This window comes from Balaenoptera musculus, chromosome 18, assembly GCF_009873245.2.
Source record: "Balaenoptera musculus isolate JJ_BM4_2016_0621 chromosome 18, mBalMus1.pri.v3, whole genome shotgun sequence".
Classification (NCBI taxonomy): domain Eukaryota; kingdom Metazoa; phylum Chordata; class Mammalia; order Artiodactyla; family Balaenopteridae; genus Balaenoptera; species Balaenoptera musculus.
In genome coordinates this window covers 7,692,362-7,709,272 of record NC_045802.1, presented here as the reverse complement: position 1 = coordinate 7,709,272, position 16,911 = coordinate 7,692,362, and the positions used below count along the sequence as shown (strand labels likewise).

Genomic DNA, 16,911 nt, shown 5'->3' with positions numbered 1-16,911 from the left:
TTTGGGGCGGTGACAGCAGGCACAGGAAGGTGGCGGGACCTGAAATATTTACGATCATGTCACAGACTTGGATTTCCAAAACCTGGTAAGCCAGACACTCTTGTAGGACTTCTAAGGAACCTACCTGCAATTCTATAACCAGACACACTACAATTTACAGTCCTTCGGAAATCTTTGCAGTTTCTTCAATTCCCCAGGTTTCCTCCATAGCAGAGGCAGACTTACACACATGTACCCTCTCCAGACTGAGAGCTCTGAGTGAGCTCTCACCTTCCCTGGCATGTGCCCCTTGCCTAGTGCCTTTTCTTAAATAAATGAATGAAGGAATTAAATAGCCAAGGGACCCTGCTGGGGCCATGCCCTCACCCTCCGACTCTGAGTGGGAGAGGAGAATCCAGCCGAAAACAAGACAAGGAAACACCAAGAGCTGCTTCCTGACTGCAAATCCTGAGCCTCAACTAATCTACCTCTCTGCTTCTCTTACCAAGAGGGTGGAGGGGACTGAGCTTGGAGCCGTCCAGAGGGGCACTTCGGTTTGCATGAATGGTTTACATGGGATGGGGGTGGGAGGATGAAAAAATTCTCCGTGAGGCCCACGTGAGGAGTTGTCCCATGAGTGTGAAGGGCCCGGGGTACGTAGTCCCAACAGGAACCACCAGGCCAGGCCACGGAAGATGAGTGTGGACTGAACCTTGCAGAATGGGCCCCTCCCTGAAACAAGCAACCTCCGCTCTGCTGGGCAACTCCAAGTACACACCTCACAGGTCACACGACCTTTGCAGAAACATCTAGACCATCAAGGCCACCTAGGCAACTGCATTGCCATTGCCAGCAGGCACTGGCATCTTCTTCCCTTTCCCAGGTTTTGTACCTAGAAGACCCTGTGTCCAATCGCCTGCTTCCAGACACCAAGGAAAGACCAGAGTGTCAGGAGCAAACGTCTTCTAAAGCAAAGAATGCTGAAGCCAGCCCAGGGCCACAGCTGTATCCCTCGCCTCTCTACACAAGTGATGGTCCAACTTCAGACAAAGCTCATACAGAGCAATGGTCTGGGGCCGTCGAGGGTGAGGAGCAAACAATGCAGGGAGCGCCTTGCTAGAAACATACTTCCCAGCTCATCTGTTCCAAGAGTGTGTTGTGCCCGTGGTTATAGGGCAGAGGGCCAGGGGTCGGCTATGAGGTGGCCCCGTAGGAGTCGGGGTGCTTTATCCCCGGGAAGCTGGGGCTACAGTCCACCCAGCTGGGACCTCAAGGTGCCCGAAGCCCAGCTCAGCTCAGAGCCAGGCAGATGCTGTTACCGCTTGTCTAGTTCAGGTTTCCCCGAAACAAAGCCCACACTGGGGACTTGGGTCTGGTGTGTTTATTTGGAAGGTGATCCCGGGAAGAAGGAGGGAGGGAGTCAGGAAGGAAGGGAAAACCAGTGAAAGGTGAGCTATTGAGCAGGTTACGGCTGTGACAACGGGCTCCATCTCACTGGAGGCGCCCTGAGGAATAATGGGTCTCAGAACCGTGCCTCTGAAGGATGCGGGGCTCCCGTTCTCTGTGGCTGGAGGACGCCCCAGGGCACGTTAACGAGCCCACACTTCTGATCTGCTCTGGAACACACCTGGCAAATTTCCATAAGCTCAAAGAAAACTTGGAGGCTGGCGGGCAGAGCCACTCGGACACAAGAGACAGGACACTGTCTTGCCCAAGTGTGCCAAGGGATCCTGAGCGTGGATCCCAGGCTACGGTCGGCTCATTTCCTATTGTGTGCAGGACACTTCAGCTCTCTTGGGCCTCAGTTTTGCCATCTACAGAGTTAGCGTGAGAATGGTACCTAACTCCTAGGGCTGTTGCCAGGATAAAATAAAATATGTTGTAAGAAAACACTTAGCACGCCCTAACACGCTTTACAAATGTAAGGGATGAACCTTTAAGATGGGGAATCAGGTTCTTTTTGCCAGTAAAATGTAAAATGGTACAACCCCTGCTGAGGGGAATTTGGCAGTACCTAGCAAAATTACATATGTATTTGCCCTTTGAAGCAGCAATTCCAGTTCTAAGAATTCATTCCAAAGATAAACTGGCAAAAATATAAAAAGAAATATGAAAAGACAAACACGCATGTAGCAATTTTTAAATGCCTAAATTTTTAAAAAGCAAAACCAAATTGAAACAAACTTCACTCTATAACCTCGTGGTGGCGTAACCACAGAAACAGGAACGACACCAGAAAATTTAAAAACACCGTGTTCTATTGTAAATCTCTAATGGGATATACCCTAAGGACTAGGAAAGAAAAAAAACAACCTAAACTGTTTTCAATAAATACATTGTTGGTGGTAACAGTGGTATTATATTCTGAGACTATTGTATGTGTACTGTGGAATAAAGCAATTCCAAGATGGAAGAAAGGAAAACATTACAAAACCAATGGGACTAAGTGAAAACCTCTCTGTTCTAAATTGAGTATATCAGTATAAACTCATGATATACTGTATCTTAAACAAATGAAATGTACAATTCCCAGCTCTGACCACTGAAAAGACAGACATGTGTATTTCAGTGGCTTCTAAACACCATTTCCTACTGAAAGGGACTTGGGCTCCTTGGATAAATGGCTGGTTATAGGTCACAGAGAGGACACGTATAAGATGAGCCTGGACCACTTTGTCACATAAGGAAAGAAAGAAACTATCAGAAGCCACGGGTCATGTCAGATGTCAATTGAAAAGGTCCCCCAGTGCTAAGGGGACAGTTTGAGCACCAATAAGGAAACTAAATACAATAGGATACTAAAATACATTAAATATTTTTCATAATGATAATTAAAGAAAGTATCACATAAAGATACTTTTTTCCCTAAAGGATCCATTCTTCTGAATAACCAAAGAGTTAATGAGGGGAATTTTTTAATATAGAATTTGTCAGCTAATAAATGAAGGGATGATAGCATATCACTATTCTGTGCCTCCTAAAAAAGAGTGGATCTGCACTAGCATGAAAATTTGAATTTGAAATTAAAAAAGCACAATACCATTTACTTTACACTTCCAAAAATGTGATACTCAAGTAAATCCAAAATAATACGCACAAGATCTATATGAAGAGAGCTAGAAAATTTTGATGAAAGAAATCAAAGAAAATATAAATAAATGGAGAGAGATTTCATGTTCATGGATACGAAGACAATATTATTAAGTCGGTTCTTCCCAACTTGATCTGTAGATTCAGTGCTATCTCAGTCAAAATTCCAGCAAGTTATTCTGTGGATATCAAAAAAACTGATTCTCAAGTTTTTATGGAAAGGCAAAAGACCCAGGACAGCCAACAAAGTACTGAAGGAGAACAAAGTTAGAGGATTGATACTACCTGATGTCAAGACTTATTATAGGGACTTCCTTGGTGGTGCAGTGGTTAAGAATCCACCTGCCAATGCAGGGGACACGGGTTCTATCCCTGGTTGGGGAAGATCCCACATGCTGCAGAGCAACTAAGCCCGTGCGCCACAACTACTGAGCCCGCGTGCCACACCTACTGAGTCCACGTGCTGCATCTACTGAAGCTCACGTTCCTAGAGCCCATGCTCCACAACAAGAGAAGCCACCACAATAAGAAGCCTGCGCACCACAACGAAGAGTAGCCCCTGCTCGCCCCAACTAGAGAAAGCCCGCACGCAGCAACGAAGACCCAACACAGCCAAAAGAAAAAAAAGACTTATTATAAAGCTACAGTAATCAAGACAGTGTGGTATTGGTGAGAAAATAGACAAACAGGTCCATGGAATAGAATAGAGAGCTCAGAAATAGACCCTCACAAATACAGTCAATCGATCTTTGACAAAGCAGCAAAGCAGTACAAGGGAGAAAATATAGTCTTTTCAACAAATGATGCTGGAGCAACTGGACATCCACATGGCATAAAATGAATCTGGACACAGACCTTATACCCTTCACAAAACTGACTCAAAATGGACGACAGACCTAAATGTAAAATGCCAAATATCAATATAAAACATTTTAAAAGATTGCAAAGGAAAAAAATCTAAATGACCTTGAGTTTGGTAATGAGTTTTTAGATACAATGCCAAAAACATGGCTCAAGAAAGAAAATAATCCAAATCTGGGCTTTATTAAATTAAAAACTTTTGTTCTGTGAAAGGCATTATTAAGACAAACTATAGACTTGGAGGAAATGTTTGCAAAACGCAAATCTGATAACGGACTTGCGTCTAAAGAACTCTTAAAACTCAACAATAAAAAAACCAATTTATAAATGGGCAAAAACACCTCACCAAAGAAGATACACAGATGGCAAACAAGGATCTGAAAAGATGCTCCACATCATGTCATTAGGGAGCTGCAAATTAAAACAACGAGATTCCAACGCACACCTATTAGAATGACCGAAATCCAAAAAAGTGATCATCTCAAAAACTGGCAAGGATGTGGAAAAACAGGGACTCTCATTCATTGCTGGTAGGAAGGTAAGAATGGTGCAGCCACTTTGGAAGACAGTTTGACAGTTTCTTAAAAGCTAAACATATTCTTACCTTACGTTACAGTGACTGTGCTCCTTGGTATTTGCCCAAGTTAAATACTTATGTCCACACAAAAATTTGTACATGAATGTTTATAGCAGTTTTATCTGTAATTGCCCCAAACTGGAACCTTTCGTAGATGAATGGATCAACAAACTGTGGTACATCTATACAGTGGAATATTATTCAGCATGTAAATAAAAGAAATGAAAAGAATATAAAAAGAACTGAGCTCTCAAACCACAAAAAGATATAGAGGAAACTTAAATGCATGTTGTTAAGTAAAAGAAGCCAATCTGCAAAGGCTACAGACTGTATGAGTCCAACTACCTGAAATTCTGGAAAAGGCAAAACTATGGAGGCCGTAAAAGGATCATTGGTTGCCAGGGACTTAGAGATGCAGGGGTGGATGAATGGGTGGAGTGCAGTGTATTTTTAGGGCAGTGAAACTATTCTGCATGATCGTGTGTGGTGGATACATGTCATTACACATTTGTCAAAACCATAGAATTGTACAAAACAACGAGTGAGCCTTAATGTAAACTATGGATTAAATAAGAATTTATCAATATTGGTTCATCAGTTGTAACAAAGGTACACACTACTGCAGGATGTTACTAATAGGGGACATTGTGGGTGGCAGCGTGAGGGTCTGTAGGAACTCTCTGTAATGTCTGCTCAATTTCTTTGTAAATCTAAAACTGCTCCTAAAAAAATTAACTCTATTTATTCTTTAAAAAGGAATTGATCTAGGCAACAGCCATTAACGGCTGCTAATGTACAAACAGCGGAACAACCGCAGGTTACGTGCCTCCTGATGGAAGAACAGAATACCACCCGCAGAATAATGGTACCACAAAACAAACCAAAAACAAAAGAAAACTTGAATCTCATCAAACCTTTAGCTCTAGCTTCCAATCGGCAGAAAACACCATCGCATTGTAGAAAATACGCAGAACAAAGCAGTACATCCAACCACAACTCAGGGGTGCAACCAGCAAAACACAGACTATTGCGAACACTACAGAACAAAATTACAAGTTCTTTAACAAATAATTTGTAAAGAGAAACAAAAAAGATAGAAAGGGAACTCATAGATTAAAGAAACTTAGGCGACCTATCAAGCAATTACAATATAGGGACCTTCTTTAGATCCCGAGTCAAACAAACAAACTGGGCGAAAAAAACCCTCAGAACATGCGATAATAAACATTGATGAGACAGTTGGAAAGACTGAATACAAATTGGATATTTTATGATATTAAGAAATTATTGTTAATATTTTTAGATGTGATCATGGTATTGTAGTTTTATACTTAAAATTAGAGCCTCTTTTGGCGATCAATACTGAAATATAAATATGAATGAAATAATTTGTCGATTAGCGTTTGCTTCCAAGAATCCAATGGGAGGGAGAAAGAATAGGGGAAGAGATGAAACAAGATGGGCCATGAGCTGATTTTTGCTGAAACTGAGTGATGGGTAGAGAGAATCCTTAACCATCTGAAGGGTCAGAAAACTAAGGTCTGGGGGCCAAATCTCGCCCACCAACTAGTTTTGCACTGCTCATGAACTAAGAGTTACCTTTAGATTTTTAAATGGTAGAAAAAGACAAAAAGATTGTTTCATAACATGTGAAATCATATGAAACTCAAATGTTAGTGTCCACAAATAAAATTCTACTAGAACACAGCGACATCATTTATGTACCGTCTGGGGCTGCTCTGGGGCTATGACAGCAGAGTTGAGTAGTTGAGGCAAAGAAAAATATTGCTCTCCCTGGAACCCTCTCTCAAAGACTTCCCCACTTTCACCATTTGGCAAAACATACCCCATGCCTCATCTATCCCCCTGGATCCCTCCTGCTCTCCAACTCAGAAGGTGTCTACTACATTGTGAAATAATATTTTTCACTGAGTTAATCTTGACCTGAAGTCCAGGGTGGAAATTGCAACATTAACGCATACATGGCTTGGCAGCTCTGGCTGGATTCTCATACAAAATTGTCCAGCCCAAGCCATTCTCTGATGGTCTGCACCCAGGCTGCTAGTCAAGCAAATGCAACCGTATATTAAAGCTACGTACGTTTTACGTGACCCGTGGCAGCTGAACCCTTGAAGGCTGGTAGGATTTTCATGAAAGTCTGCCCATTGAGAGCCATTACCTGGGATTCTGAATTCTGCAGTGCAGGTGCTGGTGCAGCTCTGGGCCTCCGCTGTGGATTTCTGCTGAAGGCAGGCGACCTGAGCAGAGGACCCGCTAGGAAAGAGCGCCTGGGATTCCAGCCTCGGCTCCGTGCAGCCTGCTCTCCAGACCCTCGTGTCGTCCATCCTCATGACAAATCAGCCCTCGGGCCGGGTCTCTGGCGAGTTAACTGGGTGGGAAGGAGGACGGTGGAAGGAGCCTGAGGCTGGAGGCTCCACAGCTGCCCCGCGGCCGGCGCCCGTCGGAAGTAGTGTGGCTTGTGTGACAAGGGCTGGTTTGGACCCTGTACGAGTACTCCTCAAGGCAGAGCTTGGCCACTGCGGCTGGTGTCAGAGGGCGTGTCAGGCAAGCCCTGGGCATGCCTTGGCGTTGACCTCACCACCCCTGGCAGGGCCCCCTCACCGGCACCACGCCCACCGCCCACGCCCGCCGCCGCGGGGCAGGCAGTTTCAGCCCCGCCCCTCGGTGCCCCCAGGGCGCTCCCTGATCAGTTTCCTCTGTAGCTTACTCCCCTCTGATGCTGGCTTCAGGCCGCGGCCCTGGGAGGATGGGCCTCTGTGTGTGTGTGTTTCCCCTGATCCCAAAAGCACAGGGTGTGAAGCTTCCTGGCAGCAACAAGCTGACTTGGCCCCCTCGGAGACAGGACGGAAACCTCCAGCCGCGATGACCAGGTCCAGGTCCCCGCAAGCACGGGTCCTGCCTTTCACGTGGCCGGAAGCCATGCCCTGCGTCTGGTGCCGGAGTTGGAGGAGGTGGAGAAAATGAAGCCCCCGCTGGGCTGCGCTCAGTCTGGAGCAGATGACCACCCCCTCAGAAGAGGCTGGAAAGAGGTTCTCTGTAAAACTTCCAGAGTGTCTGGATGAAGGTGGAGGTGGGCCCTTTTATTTATTAATTTTTTAATCTCTTTATTTCTTTATTGAAGTACGGTTGATGTACAATATTATATAAGTTACAGGGGTACAATATAATGATTCACAATTTTTAAAGGTTATATTCCATTTATGGTTATTATAAAATACTGGCTGTAGTCTCCATGTTGTACAATAGGTCTTTGTAGTTTATTTTCTACCTAATAGTTTGTAGGAGGTGGGCCCTTTGAAACAGAAAGTCCAGGAAGCAGTGAGAGACTGAAATGAGAATAAAAGTCAAAATTCTCACCACGGCCCAGGCCCTGTTTAATCCAGCCTCTCTGTCTCTCATTTCATGCCACCTTCCCTCACCCTGACCTGGTCTCACAGTGGTCTTTACTCAGCTGCTCAAGCATGTACAGCCACAGCCTCAGGGCCTTTGCACGTGCTGCCCTCCCCCCTGCCTGGAATGCTTCTGGCTCCCCTTCTCCATCCTCCTCGCTTTCCAAGCCCTGACCTTTACCCTGCTCAGCCTGTAACCCACCCTTCTCTTCTGTTTGGCTCTGAGGGAGAGCTCTCCCCTCTCCCCCTTACGCTTTCCCACAGTTGTTCTGTTTCATCCCTTTTTTGAGTCCTTCAAAGCCCCTGATACAACTCACAATTATTTCACTTATTCTTTTACATATTCATTTTTGTCTCCATCTCCCACACCTAGATTATAATTTCCTTCAGGACAGGCACCCTGTCTGACTTATTTTCCACGGCACACCCAGCACAGTGCCTGGACATAGCAGGTGGTCACTAAATGTTTACTGCATAAATGATGACTGATTTGGCAGTCACTGTGTTAAACTTTGTTTCTTATTCACAGTTCCCTCTACAATTAGGCTAAGTGATGTTCTCAGGTTTGGTTGTTCGATCTGTGCTTTTTTTAAGGCCTTGCATTCCTCCTGCCTTTTGTTCTCAGTCTCCTGGCCATTTTGATGCTCATTAACAATCCTTATCATGGAGTGGATAGAAAAAGACATTTGCTTCTCTTTCACTGAGTCCACACAGGACTTGGTCAGACCAGAGCTCTAATTACTGGCTAAGCGATCATGTGGGGATTATTTATGACTCCAATTATCCATGAGATTTCTGTCCACTCAGAGCAGGCAGTAGTCAGAATAGGCCGACTGCTTTAACAAATAACCCCTAAATCTCAGAAGCTCAGATGAATGCCGTAAAAGTTCATTTCTCACTCATGAATGTCCTCCTCCAAGGAGTGACTCAAGGCTCCTTCTATCATGTGGCACTTCCATCTTCAACACCTGGCCTCCCAGGTCACCTTGATAGACAAGAGATCATGGGAAGACACCTGGACACCTCACCCTCTTGACCAATAGTGATGCACACAGCTTGCACTCAGTACCATTAGCCGGGTGGTCACATGGCCCCATGGCGATACAGGGACTGGGCAGAGGCATGAGAGATGAAACCTTGGTGGGCAGCCTTGTCCAGCAATAGCTCTCACAAGGGGACCCTGAGAGTCCCTGCCATGGCAGCAGGTCACAGCCTGTAGGAAAGAAAGCTCTCGTAACTTCTTGACCTCCTGCCACTTCTCGTACCCTCTTGGAAGAGCCAAGTGCCCTACAAGCTCCAGGGCACCATCCACACAGCTACAACTCCCCTGGAACTGTGTAACGTGCAGCCCTGTTTAAGAGCACGAGAGAATTTTTAGGTACCTTCCACTTCCCTTGTTCATTGTATCCCTCTTCTTGGCTTTTCTCTGGAAGGCTCTAGCAGGTAGCGGTGCCCTAATGTGGCCCCACTGGCTGCCCGCATCCCTCAGTACCCTGCCAGGCCTATCAGCCCCAAGAGGGCTCCATTGGCAAATGGTCCTTTTTTCTCTCTTCTCTCATCAAATTCCCCCTTTTCAACATGGCTTAAATTGGGTGCTTGGAAGAGAGCAGTCCTACTGGGTTTCCTGCCAGTAAGTCATAAAGGACCGACAACACAACACAACTCAACTCTGAGACACTTGCCTCTAAGCAGGAGGTCAGTGGCAGACACAGATCCGTGCAGACAGAAAGGGAAGGACTTCAGGCTGCCAATCATGAGGGTCATCCATTTTGGTGGGGAGGGCTTCCTGGTGTCCCTCGAATAGAACCAGGCAATGCCCTCTGTTTTGAAATGTAAGTTGTAGGACTATTCAGGTTTGGCGAGGCCAGCAGATCAGGAGACAATTGCTATTGTAAAGTAAGACTCACAGTTTCCAAGAGCAGGGCCACACGGGGAAGCACCAGGTCAATCAGGAGCCAGAGACGGAGGCGGGGATGATGGGGAAGAGTCTTCACTATGGTTTATCCACTGCAGGGGATGGACAAGGCAGGGGAAACAGGCTTGGGATTGGCTTTGGGAATAGTTCAGCAGGCTCTGGGGTATACAGGCTGTCCTGAGTTGTCTGGTTCCTGGGCCTGGGGTGATTAGGGCCGGGGACTAGTGGCCCCGAGTGTAAGAGCCCGATAGATAAGGGAGGTGGCTGGGATGTGGGTTGTGGGCTCTGGATCGGTTGGTTTGTATTTGAAAAGTGTTCTCACAGGCCAGTTGCTGCTTCTTTCTAGGAACTGGTAACCCTGGGAGGGGCAGTCCCTCCAGGAACAGCAAGGCCCACAGGTCAAAGCACCAGAAAATACAGAAACTCAAAGATGTGATAAATACACATCCTCCAACTAATAAGCTAATTAATGCAGTTCAATAGATGACAGTCCCGTCTAGCGGCAAGAGGCACATTTGGGGATAATGACTTGCCCTACAGTCCTTTGTGCTGACGCCTCCCACCCTTCCCCACACCCCCAGCCCACGAGCAAGTCCAGTGGGCTCCAGCTCCAAAATGCCCCAGACCTACTTCATGTCTTCCGTTCCCCCTGCCCCACGGTGCTTGCCTGAACCACTGCAGAAACCCTCTACCTGAATGTCCCCTGCCCTCCATCCCAACATAATCTGTTCACCAGAGTGGCCAGAGAAGGTATTTTGCTATTGCTTGGTTTTGTCCGTTTGAAGTTTAAAGGGTTCTTTTTTCCCACTTTTGTTTCTTCTGCAGTCTAAAGAGTTCTTCTGTAAACTTTCATTATAGCAATTTTCAAGCGCACACAAAACAAAAGTGAATGTAATACTCCCCCGAAACCCCACCACCCAGCTTCAATACTTAGCACCCCATGGCCAGTCTTGTTTTAACTAGACCCCGACCCACTTCTCCCCTCTCCCCGCACTATTTTGCAGCAAATCCTTGACAGCAGAGGATCTTTATAAGCAAATCAGATCTAGTCACTTCCTAGTTTAAAAACCTACCATAGCTTCTCAAGGTATTGACAGTGAAGCCCTAACCTCACTGGGGCACTCGGAGCACTGCTTGACCACTCGGATGGCATCTTCTCACTCCGCTCCAGCCAGGAGGCCCTTCTGTTCTTGGACTCTCTGAGTGGATCCCTACCTCACTGCCTTTGCACTTGCTGTCCTGCTCCCTAGACAGCCTACTGCCCCACATTTACGTGGCTGGCTCTACCGTGGCATCCCCATCTCAACCCAGACACTCCCCCCATGAAGGACTGGCCAGTTTATCCCTCCCGCACACCACTGCCATAACACTCAGAAACTAGTTCACTCGCTTGAAAAGTATGCTTATTCTAAAATCAAAGCTCCAGAAAAGCAGAACCTTTGTCTATTTTGTTCAATGTTATATCCCCATGGCTAGACTAGTGCTTGGTCTATAATAAGCACTTACAATTTGTTGAGTAAAGCCAACAAAAAAGAATAAAAGTGGAAACTAATAACTATAGGGCAGTTTTATTTTTCTTTTTAAGCAGGAAGTAATGGGCAATCTCTTATATAATCCAATCTACAGGGAGTAGAGCCACATGGATGAATTATTTGAAGCATGTTGGGCTGATTCTTTTATTTTTTTTTTTAAATTCATTTATTTATATTTATTTTTGGCTGTGTTGGGTCTTCGTTTCTGTGCGAGGGCTTTCTCCAGTTGCGGAGAGCGGGGGCCACTCTTCATCGCGGTGCGCGGGCCTCTCTCTGTCGCGGCCTCTCTTGTTGCGGAGCACAGGCTCCAGAGGCGCAGGCTCAGTAGTTGTGGCTCACGGGCTCAGCCGCTCCGCGGCATGTGGGATCTTCCCAGACCAGGGCTCGAACCCGCGTCCCCTGCATTGGCAGGCAGATTCCTAACCACTGCGCCACCAGGGAAGCCCTCTTTTATTTTTTTTTAATTTTTATTTTTTGGCCATGCAATGTGGCACGCAGGATCTTAGTTCCCCAACCAGGGATCGAACCCATGGTCCCTGCATTGGGAGCAGCGTGGAGTCTTAACCACTGGACCGCCAAGGAAGTCACTAGGGCAGTTTTTAAAAATAAACTTTTCTGGTGCTCTTATAATTAAATTAACTGATTTAATCAAGCATCATTTGTTAGGAAAAATATATTTATACAAATTTGTGTGAAAAAAAAAAACCACCTCTTATTGCTATATCTGTAAAAGATGCTAAGTGACCTAAGGTTTTTTTGTTTGTTTGGTTTCTGTTTGTTTCTTTGTTTGTTTGTTTTGGCTGCACTTCACGGCTTTTGGGATCTTAGTTCCCCGCCCAGGGATCAAATCCGTGCCCCCTGCAGTGGAAGCACAGATTCCTAACCACTGGACTGCCAGGGAAGTCCCAAAGTGACCTGAGTTCTGATGCTGCATACAGGGAAAGAAAGTCAGGGGTGAAATGACTATTTGCAGTCCTTGCAAGTAGCTCATGCTTCCAGCTAAAGTGAGAATGGAGGAACTTGTGGCTTGTAAAGTTCATTTATATGATGAGACTACACTCTCCAGCTCTTAATGCCATGCCAGGGGGAAAAAAAAAGCCTCTAAGGAGACAAGAGTAATGAATTCTGAAATGAGAAGTAAAAGATTAAAATTTAGGTTCATTCAAGAAAAGCCTCCATTGAAGGCCTTTGAGTATTTGTGGATCCTGATTGATGGAATGCAAATTATAAAGTGAAATTGCGTTGTGTTTTTAATTATTTCATATCCGATTTTAAACAAACACCCACATAATGTATTAATCGGTGAAAATCCATTCCAAAAACTCGTCCTTTCTTCCCAGCCCTGCACCCCACGCTCTACACCTACACAGCCCCGCCCTCATCCACCGCCTCTCCCCAACCTCCCCTGTCTTAGAACCGGGATTCTCTCTTCTTTCTGCCTGTAGGAACTTTTCTGTAGAACTGGGGTTCAGTATTCCTGAATGTGAGTGCGTATTGCTTTACACGAAGTACGTGTAGTAGAAAAGTTTCACGTTGATTAAATTTGTATTCATCAGAGGCTTTTAAACTCCCTAGAAGGGTGTCCTTTTACAAAGCAAGCCGCGCTCCCTGTAACTGCTCCTTTGTGCAAGGCCACGGGCTGGCCTGATGGAAGGCAGGCGGGACCCAGGACCCACGTGGGCGCTCCCTCTCCCGGCTCAGGCCAGCCTTCAGACAGCTGGGTGGGTGACAGGGTCCCCTCAGCCTTCTCCCACACGCCCCTCGTCTCTCAGGGAAACAACAGCATTATTGATTCAGGCACTGGTAGGAATGAGCAGGGCCTGGGCAGGCTCCCAGGATGTAAACCCTTTGAAGATAGAGAGCTCCAGGCAACCAGGAGCGCTCGGGGGCCCCGGGCCCAGCAAAGAACCCGCGGGGAAAGATGCGCCTGGCTTCCTTAACTCCGTGCCTGCCCCAGGCCTCCTGACCTCAAGGCCCTCTGTGGCTGGGCTGGCCTGGGCCAGCCTGGGAGGTTTGGAACACAAGTTTCTTTGAAGAAGCCACTTTGAGTTCTGTGGAAGGCATACGTCCAAGACTTCGTATACATGCAATGTCACTTTGAGCATTTTTCTGAGTGCCAGCGAAAGCCCTTTACAGGACTAACTCATTTAAACCTCACAGATCTCTGTGAGGTGGGATTAATGTCATTTTACACTCAGTTGAGGAAATTGAGTCATGGAGAGGTCTGAAACCTACTGACATCATACAACTTGTAAGAGGGGGAGCTGGGAATGTACTCTAAGCCATTTGACATCAAGGTCCAACTTCTTGACCACTGTGGAGCACAGAGCCAGCACAGATAGAGATCAAAAACACAGACCCCCCGCTGTGTGGGATCAAATCCGAGCTCCGCTGATTTTCAGCTGTGTGACTTTAGCAGATTGCTAAACCTCTGTGTGCATCAGTGGCTTTGAGTGCAGAATGGGACTCATGATAGGACCTATCACACAGGTTTAATATGAGAACGAAATCAGGTGCTATATGTCAGTGCTTAAATGGTGCCTGGTAGATAATAAGTGCTCTGCGTCTGCCTTTGTAAGTCCTACAGCACCACTGCCCAGCTTGCAGAATCCTGTTTTTCTGGCTCCTTTTCCCACCTGCTCATGGAGGACACCTACCCCCCTGCAAACCCATGCCAATTATTTCAGGCAGGGGGACTTTCTGGAGGAGGTCCTGTTAGATGCAAGTTCCGAGCTGCATCTCTTTCTCTCCGGCTGGACATTGTTCGGTGATGTCCACCTTCAAGGATGCTGCCTTCCAAGGTGCCTAGAACCTTTTCTCCAGGGCCTGGTAGACACGGTGGTCTCTCCAGACAACGTGGTGCCCACCCCCATCCCTGCCAGATGGGCGACCGGGCCCTGACACTCCAAGGCTGAACCAGCTCTGTTCTCTGAGCCCTCATTGTGCCAGAGCCATAGGGGACCAAGCTGGGCAGCTTGCCTGAAGGGCCTTGCAGAGCACTTAAGGGAATTGGCTTCCGATCTGTCCTCACAGAGTCCATGAGCTCATAGGAAGCTGGGCTGAGGGTCACATCTGAGGCAGAAATTAGAATTAAGCCTTCTCTGCAAACGCCTGAAGCTCTCTTATCAACCCGCACCCCCATCTCACCATTCCCCTCCCCTCCTGCGCCCACACCCTCCCTCAAACCAGGGGTTCTCAACCTGACTCAGAGCCCCCTGGGGTGGCCTGGGAGGTCTGCACTCCGTGAAACTGAGTGTGTGTGTGTACACTTCCTGGGAAGACCCCCAGAGTTATTGTCATGCTCTCAAAAGGGGAACATGATCCCCAAAATGCCAAGGATGCTGACTTCCATAGGGTAAGTCAATCTGTTAGGTTCGTTCTCCAGGAAAGACCCAGAGATGGAGTTAAGCATGCAGCCGAGAAACTCCTGTGGGAGGGGACCCATCAGGCAAGAGGGGCATCTCAACAGGGATTCTGGAGCACAGCCCGCCCAGGAAAGGAGTCCCGTGTTGGGCAGAAACACTGGGCCTTTGGACCACAGCCTTGCTCTGAGGTTGGCCTGGGCCGCCCGAAGAAGAGTAGAACCAGGTTTGAAAGCCGAGGCATGTCCTGGAGGAGCAGACAGCTGGATGCTGTCAGCCAGCCGGGCTCCTTGTAACTGGGCCTCAGGCCCTTTCTGGAAGGGGATCTGGGCCGTGCATCTCTGTGCCTGCTACGTGCTCTGGGCGGCACTGCACACAGCTCCTGGCCGGTCCACCCCACACTCCATCTGACTTGCCCACGCAGATCTGATCTGAATCCTACAAGTGGCCCGGCCTAAGCCAAGCTGGGCCCCTCACCCCTGACTTAGTGAATACCGGGTCCCAGAGTCCTGGGCCCTGATCTTGACCTGGGGAAGAGAACTAGGGGGATGAGATGCCAGGTAGGAGAAGTTATAGACAAGGGAAGCCCTTATCTTGTGATTGGATTGTATACACGCTGGTTGTTTGGAATATGGAATACATTTTCTCATGGAAATTCTATTACAAATGTTTCCCGGGGCTTTTTTTTTTGCAAAAACCTATTAAATTCATAATGATGTTGAAATAGTAAGAAGGGTCATCGGTCATCCTGAGCTCCAAGACCCGGAAGACGGCAAGGGCGAGCTCCCCTGAGTTGCCCAGGGAACCCTGCACAGTAGAGGACAAGGAGAAGTGTGCCAGCATTAAGGGGTAGAAGCAGCTGCGGTGCGGAGCCAGGGGCGTCCCAGGGCTTCTGCGGCGAAGGCAACAGAGAGACGTAGCACAGGGATGCAGAAGGACCAGGGATCTGAGTCAGGGAGAAGTCCCTGCGGCAAAGGCACGCTGCCCTGCAGGGAGGGTACGCCGCATCTTTCTTAACCGGGTTTCTTGCCTACCATCAGCCCAGGCCCCTTTGCGACCACCCTCAGGGAAAGGCTTAGCCAGGCTGCAAGGAGAACGCGAGACCCAACAAGCTCTAGGTTAACCTCTGGAATGCCGGGGCCTCTCATCCCAGAGCGCCGGGAGCCTCAGGAGCCCGCCCTTGGGGGACGTTCTGAGAGCGACCACTAGATGGCGTGTCCGCCCTTCCCTACTCCGGGAGCGCGGGAGCCCGGGCACTAGGTGAGGAAACTGGTCGTTTAATTGCCATTTAATGAGAAGGCTGATCCCGATGTGCCCTCCTCCTAAGGAAAGCTCCAGGCTTCTATCAAAGGGAACAGCTTATTTATACTCTAACATGAAGAAGCATCAATTAAACACATTTAATGTGACCATAGGGGGAAAGCATCTAAGGGATGGTATACAGACTTGTTACCGTTTAAAAATATCAAACCGCCCATTCTGGTCTCCGTGGCCTGTAGATTGGACCTGGGAAGGGTCTCAAGAGTGCCTGGATCTCACGGAGCCCCGCCCCCTCCCCCGGCAGGCTGAAGGTTGGGGACTTGTCCAATACTCCACACCCATCAGGTGATCTTTGCGTCATACTCAATTTTCTTATTTGTCCCACTTGGACACTCACGTTGTCGGGACGTTCCTTACAATGTGGGGATTGAAAAATAGTCATTGGTGATATTTTCTGCCTACTTGATCTGTAGGGCAGATTCTGGAAGATGCCATTGTCTGGACCAAAGTACACAGATCCAAACTGAATAAGTATGTGCCCAGGTATGTAGTATGTGGGAGCAGACTATGCACCAAGAAAACAATGAAGTCCTAAGCAAGTTTCACAGTTCTAAATTTGAGGCGAGGTCAGATACAGGGTGCTATTAAGGTTGTGGCTTAGTACATTACACAGATGCGCGAGGAAAGGCCCTCAGGAGAAATGCCTGCCTTTCCTTGATTCCAAAAATAGTGATCTCAGAAGTAACTGATCCCTTTTATGTTAAACACTCATCTGTTTCCCTTTCTTCATTAACTCCTAGTGCCAAACTTGTGGCCCATTGGAGGGAAGTCTATGAACCTGAACAGTATACTTTCTATTTTTTCCTCACTTCACTCCTGGCTCCACTGTATGTCAACCACCCTTATCTTTCCTTTTTCACTTGCT

General features: G+C 47.4%; 1 long non-coding RNA gene across 1 annotated transcript in view; it reads left to right on the top strand.

Annotated features, from left to right (window-relative positions):
- Positions 1 to 7,377: 7,377 nt before the first annotated feature.
- The window catches only part of LOC118884212, a 28,017-nt gene continuing 18,483 nt past the window's right edge, over positions 7,378 to 16,911 (top strand). Inside the window, exon 1 of the long non-coding RNA XR_005017230.1 lies at positions 7,378 to 7,598. This is a non-coding gene — a long non-coding RNA (uncharacterized LOC118884212). The remainder of the gene's footprint in view (positions 7,599 to 16,911) is intronic.